At 58.2% G+C, this 6,652-nt stretch overlaps 1 pseudogene; it reads left to right on the top strand.

The window, feature by feature from the left end:
• The first annotated feature begins 260 nt into the window (after positions 1-260).
• Positions 261-4,416, top strand: LOC123331911 (annotated as a pseudogene).
• The last annotated feature ends 2,236 nt before the right edge of the window (positions 4,417-6,652 follow it).

The following is a 6,652-nucleotide window of genomic DNA, read 5'->3' as shown; positions in this document are numbered from 1 at the left end:
CGGAAAGGGGAGGTGGGACAGGAGGAGGTGGGACGAGAGGCTTGACAGAGATACACTCGCAGCATGACCTTCACCAGCCAACTCGCCAACTGCCGGCATGGCTTTTGGGCTTGGCAACAAACCAGAGGAGGCCCTCGACCCCATTGGTTACACCTCGAGGGGGCGGGCAAACAAGGCGCGTGCTGGTTGGCGGGAACCAGACCAATGAGGAGGCGGCAGCGCTGGCACGCTGAAAGCCTCGCGTCCGTTTGCGACCACCTCTCGCGTGCGGTGCCTGTGGTGCTTGACGGCACCTCCAGACGCCACCCGCCGCAGCTGCCCCGACCGCCATCACAGCCGCCACCGCGACCCGGTTGATAAACCGTCACCGCCCCAGGTCCGGAGGCCACCCAGATCGCGACATGAGCTCCTCGGATGATAAGGAGCTTGTTTGCGGACCGGATTTTGGCTCAGAGTGCGGGGAGCAGACCAGCGGCCTTGAGGCCGGCTCCACAGCCCCGCGGGGACCCGGCCCCGACCCCGGCCCCGAGCCGGGGGCACCGCGAAGCGGCGAGGGTGAGGGCGGGGATGGCTTCCCAGACCCTGAGGGCTTCGAGTCAGAGCGGGAGGTGCTGGAAGCGGGAGGGCCGGTGCTGTTGGGCTGCGAAGGCCGACCTGGCTCCCCGGCCGACGACACAGGGTACGCCCTGCAGCTATCTGACGAGTCATTGCAGGCCATCGTGCGGCAGGCTGGCCGACCTGGACTTGCGGGGCATCCTCAGACACATGTCCCCGGAGAGCCAGGCGGTCGGCCACGTGTCTGCCTTGCTGGACGTGGAGGCGTGTCTCGGCAGTCGAGGCGCAGCCGCCCAGAGGTGTGGGGAAGCGGCACGGGCTGAGGCCAGCCCTCTCCGGGTCGGCAGGCCCAGGACGGGCCGGGTCTGGGGGAACCCTAAGAGAAGCACTAAGAGTAGGTTGAACGTGGCTGTGGATCGCCCGTGGCCCCCCTCAGTAAGCCCAGCCAGGCTGTTCTCCGACTCCGAGTCCTCTGATGAGTGCAGTGAGATACAGCCTATGAGGGTGAGCATGTATCCCAAAGACGGAGGCCAGGCCAAGCTGAACAGCCCCAAGGATCCTGGGGACACACCCAGACACTCGAAAGTCCAAGGCAGGGAGAATCTCCCTAACTTGCCAGGCATTTGCCTGTCCTCGGCTCCGCGAGGATTGATTTCGGTTGTGGAAAGGCAGGGCAAGCAGGGCGATGCAGAGCAGGAGGACATCTCACCTCCTAAGAAAATGCAGAGCGTACTCGGGGGGAAGGGGGGCAGCCTGCCCAGCTACCCGGGAGTAGCAGCAGCAGCAGCTACTGCAGCTGCCGCTACAGGCAGGCTGCCGCGGCCCAGTCCTAGGAGGAAGAGGGTCCAGGAGAAGAAATCCCTTGGGGCCGTCTCCAAACCTGCCCTGGGGAGAACCTTCCCTTCCTGGGGACGGGGAAGTTCGGCCACTCCCCTGGCTCCGGCCACCTTACCCCCAATCTCCGGCATCCCGCTGCCTGGGAGGTCCCAGAAGTATGCCTTGGTCCCTGGGGGAGCCAAAGAGTCCAAGCACACCGGCGCCAGGAAGAAATCCGTGGCTAGGCGGGCCCGGGAGTCGGTGGCAGCAACGGTGGTGTCAGGAGAAGACAACGACCCAAATAGAGACCCAGCCACAAAGGGCCAAGTGAGTAGGCCAGGCCCCTCCTCTCTCCCCACTCTTCCCCTCCCACCCTCCCCAGGACACACGTCTTCACCCCGTGCTCCCCTCTCTCCATTCCTCAGGGGTCATCACTGGGTGACCCTCAGTCACGGGGTCATTAGGATGCCAGATTGGGGTCCTTTTACTAGGGACAAACGTTAAGGTAGCACTTTGGGTGTGCTGGGCTCGTTCTCCACCCGTGGCCTGTTTCCAGCCTCCTCCACGAGGCTGGGGCTGGCGTGGAAGGGAATTGATTTGAGGGGACCCCTTAAAAGCTTCACAGAGCTTCGGTGTTGAGACGCATCACTTTCCTGAATCCTGCTTCCTGGCTGTTCCCCAAACCTTCCTTGCAGGGACCCCGGGCTTTCTCAGTGCCACACTGTTGTCCCCTGCTCAGCTCTGCCTGCTGGCCTGGGGCTGACTGACGGAGAATGTGCTAAAGAGATCAGCCTTTCAATTCTCTTTCCAATTCCCTGCCTCAGCTCGGTCTTGACTCATACGAGCTCTCTCACACACAGACAAAGACACATAAATGCACTGGTACACACACGTGTGCGCGTGCGCGCGTGCACACACACACACACACACACACACACACATACACACACACACGTCCTTACTCCAGATCAGTGAGAAATCTTTGTTTTTAGCTGACCACTGACAGGCCGTGGCCATCTTGTCCACGGGTGCATCATGGAGAACCCAGCACCGCCAACCTCAGCATCAGAGGCGGGCAGGATTCAGGAAACTCAGAGCGCATGGCCATGAACAAGGGAGAAGTCATGCCCAGAGGGCCTGGCCCCTCAGGTGAGTGTCCTGGGTTTTGATTTGGGGGGTGGAGACCAGGGGTGAGGGCAGAAACCTCTGTCTCTGACTCACTCTCTCTTTTCTGGGGGCTCAGCCTTGCTCTCAGGCCACTTCCTCCATGGGAAACAGGGTGTCAACAGGGCTGGCCCTGGCCCCATCACCTTCTGTGTGGGATTTGTTTGGCAGGGGTGATTGGTGGCAGTGCCCCAACAGCTACTCTGGGCGTAGACCTGCAGGCTAATAGCCTTTTCTGTGAAGTGCTGTTCGCCCACATTGCTCTCCCAGGTGCTGGCTGTGGCTGCCGCTCTGGGAGGCTCGAACCCAGAACCACAGTCTTTGGCGACCATCGTGGTGAAATGGCTGCCCCTGCGGAATAGGAGGGGCAGGCCCAGAGAAAAGGTTTGGGCTGCCTGCCGGGCAGAGCAGGGGAGGCTTGATGCTAGCAGAGGGTGGTACTGCCTCACCTCGCGTTAGACCCTGCTTGGCCCTTTCCACCTCACTGGGAGCCTGGGAAGCTGGATTGTGTGTCATTTCCCTGTCAGGTGACCAGAAACCAGCTGACCATCACCCAAGACCGAAAAGGCAGCAGCAGCCACCCGGAAGGCACGGCTGTCCTCGGGTAATGCTTCTTCTGACTCCTGGAAATGCACACCCAAACCCCATGGTGGGATCTGGGTCCAAGTACAACTGACATGTGTGGGCCCCCTCCCCGCCTGCCCCCTGGCCCCATCCCATACCCCAGGGAGGGAGCCCACCTCCTTTCCACTGAGGAAAGTCTTTCCCTTGCCAGTCTGGATACCTGGCTTTGGGATGGAGGGTCCGGGGGAGAGGAGAGGAGGAGGAGGAGAGGGGAGCCGGGTGTATACTAACCATTTCTCTTCCTCCTGTGTCTGCTGGCCTAGTGTCTGGTGCTAGAGAAAGAAATAGACGACCTTAAGAAGCAACTTGGTATGAGGAACCAGGGACAGAGAGCGGCGGGTTCTTAGTGCAGAAGCGGGGTGGGCCCTTGGGGTGGGGTGGGCTGCAAGTGCAGGGGGCCTCTCAGGGAGCAGCATTCCTGTGGGGAGGAGAACCTAGCAAGCCTGCCCCCGGAGCGTGCGGTGCATGTTGGGCTGGGCGTGCGGACAAGTAACAACGTACTGTGTGGACTGCGTGCACACTCTGCCAGCCATTCGAGTCCTAGAGAGTTCCTTCTGATAGGACTTGTAGAGATGCCTTGGTGATCTGGTGTGGCCTCTAAGGTTCTTGTTGGATATTTTGCGAGACAATTTTTGAATGGTTTGGGCGTGGCCCCAAGCTTGAGGGCTGCTGGCACATTTTATTTCCTTTTAGGAAATGGCTCCACATTTAATTCCGGTAGTGGGGCCCGATCGGGCCCAGAGCTCTTTCTTTGCATCAGGGCTGGGGGTACGTGGGTTTCAGGTTGCAGGGCTAGGTGGTTCCCCACGGGGACAGGGGGACAGGCTTCTATGTCCGTCTGTCTGGAGCACCTGTTTATGCCTCTCCCTGTTGCAGCCTCCTTGCAGTACCTGGCTGAGAAGTTCCGGATCCCTTGAAGTGAGTGTTACACGTTCCATACCCCTCCCCACAACGTTGGCTGTTGAGCAGGGCTGTGGGCTGGCCCTGGCTTGAGGCTCTTCCCTGACTGCTGTTTCACAGGTTGAGCCCAGTATCTTCCTGCAAGAGGAGCAGCTGTTACCTCCAGGGCCGGCAAGCTGTGGCCAAGCCTGTTGCCTCTTGTTCTGCCTCCACCAGAGCGTCCTCTGCCCCTTGTTTTGCCCCCTCTCTGCCCCAGTCTCACAGCAGTTGTGTTTTTTTTTAATTAATTAATTTATTTTACTTTACAATATTGCATTGGTTTTGCCACAGCAGTTTCTGATTAAAGGACTTCTCCTATTCTGTGTTCTGCCCTCTCTCTGGGGGGTAGGGGTTAAGGGAGTGGGACAGGCCTGGTGGGGAGCTGTTCCACATCAGAACATTTTCCAGAACAGTACCTCTGGAATCCGTGGTGGGGACTCTGGGTCAGCCTCTGCTACCATCCAGGCCGTCAGGCCAGCGGAGCGCGCCCATCTGTGTGGGCTCTGTCTGGCCACATTGGCACGTCCTCCCTTTTCCCTGAAGGCCCTCTTCTAGTTCTCTAAACACCCTCCTCTGGGGTTTAGCAGTTTCCATTCATTGCTGCCATTCTGCCTCCCTGTCAGAAGGAACTCGTGACCCCCTTACAGAGCTCCAGTCTTTCACCCTTCCCTCACTGCACTCATTGTCCTGCTTACCCTGACCACTCTGCCTTCCTGTCAGAGCACCCTCGATCCCTCCCCTGGCTTGCCATCGATGACCTTGCCTGCATGTTTACTTAAGCAGGTGGTAACAGGCACAGGTGTGCTCATCTTCCCCCTTCCCGGGCCCTCCCCTCTCAGTGGAGTCCCTACCCCACCCCCTGGTGCCACCTTGCAGCAGGAACCTGCATACTCTGCCCCTCTCCTCTTTAGCACTCATCCCCAAGACTCAGGCACCAAAACTTTCGCTTCCCCTTCCTCGGGTTCAGTAAAGGGCATGAGGATGAATCTTGGACCCAGTGAACTGGGGAGCAGGAGCGAAGGTAGGGGGAACACAGGAGAAAAGCTCAGGTTAGTTGCCGAGCTGGAAGTCAGGAGAGGCGTCTGGTGCCAATCTGGGGCAGAGTGCACCCTGACAGCTAGAGATGGATGGTCCAGTCCTTGGAGCTTTCATGGCCTCCCTGCCCTAGCCAGCTGACCAGCCTACACTCCTGCAGCCTGGATGTCTCTCTGCCCTTGAGTGGAAACAGACCCGTCAGGCTCTATGACAAGTATGGTTGGTAAGTCTGTGTTCTTACAGGGTCTCCATCAAATACTGTTCCACCGGCCCCATGACATAGATTTTCCTGCAAATGATACTTCCCAGAGTGTCCCAGCTCAGTCTCCCAGACTACTTGTTAGGGCACACAAGACTAAGTCTGAAATCCATGTTCAATTCCACCCCCGCTCTGCCCCCCGCCCTGAAGTTTGGGGAGGACTTCCTTCTCTCAGCCAAGACCCCAGGGCTGTGCCAGCCTGCGACTCAGAGAGACACATTTGTATTTGAGTGAAGTGAGGGTAGGTTCTGCCTGACTCCCTTCCTGAAAGACCATGGTTTTATTTCACAAAAGAGGGTATGATGCACATTCAAAGTCGGTGCCTGGGCATCTCTGTGTGTGAATAAAAGCCGTCAGGGATAATGCCCCTTGAGGCAGAAAGATGTGAATCAGGGAGTAATGGAAGTAGAGACTGGTCCAGATTCTGTAAGGCATTGAGTGAGCCAAAGGAAGGGTTGGATCTCCTTTATTCAAGGGGTGTTGCCACGTTCCCAAAACATAGAAGGGGAGGATGCAGTTCACCAAACCTCAGGACAGGACATCTCAAAATGTTGGAGTCGCTGGAGGAGGCACTGGATCCTACCTTGTGATTCTGTGATGTCTGCCAACTGCTGAGGGTGTGGATGAGTGAAAATGGGAAGGTGGCTCCGGGGGCATGGCTGCCCATCTTAGAAACAGGAGACCCCCCCCCAAACCTGGGTTACTTGTGGGGAGTTAGGGGTGACTGCACCTGAGCAATGGGGAGCACTTGGGTCCGCCCTTCCCCCATATTCTCACGTTGACTTCCTTCTGGGGCTCATAGCATGAGGTCAGGTGGACAGAGCACGAGGGTTGGGACAGTCACAGACCTCAGGGTCAGAAAAGAACATGCGTGGGACTTACTCCTTCCAGTCAGACCCCTCCCTGGAGCAGGTGGGCTTGATCACTTAGTTTACAGCTGCTCCAGTGGTTATTGCCTGGTGGTATAGCACATCTCAGAGAAAGCAATGGCACCCCCACTCCAGTACTTTTGCCTAGAAAATCCCATGGACGGAGGAGCCTGGTAGGCTGCAGTCCATGGGGTCGCTAGAGTCGGACACGACTGAGCGACTTCACTTTCACTTTTCACTCTCATGCATTGGAGAAGGAAATGGCAACCCACTCCAGTGTTCTTGCCTGGACAATCCCAGGGACGGGAAGCCTGGTGGGCTGCCGTCTACGTGGTCTCACAGAGTCGGACACGACTGAAGCGACTTAGCAGCAGCAGCATAGCACATCTCA

Source organism: Bubalus bubalis, chromosome X, assembly GCF_019923935.1.
Source record: "Bubalus bubalis isolate 160015118507 breed Murrah chromosome X, NDDB_SH_1, whole genome shotgun sequence".
NCBI lineage: Eukaryota > Metazoa > Chordata > Mammalia > Artiodactyla > Bovidae > Bubalus > Bubalus bubalis.
Note: the sequence above shows the minus strand (reverse complement) of the source record. Positions and strands in the feature narration are given on the sequence as shown.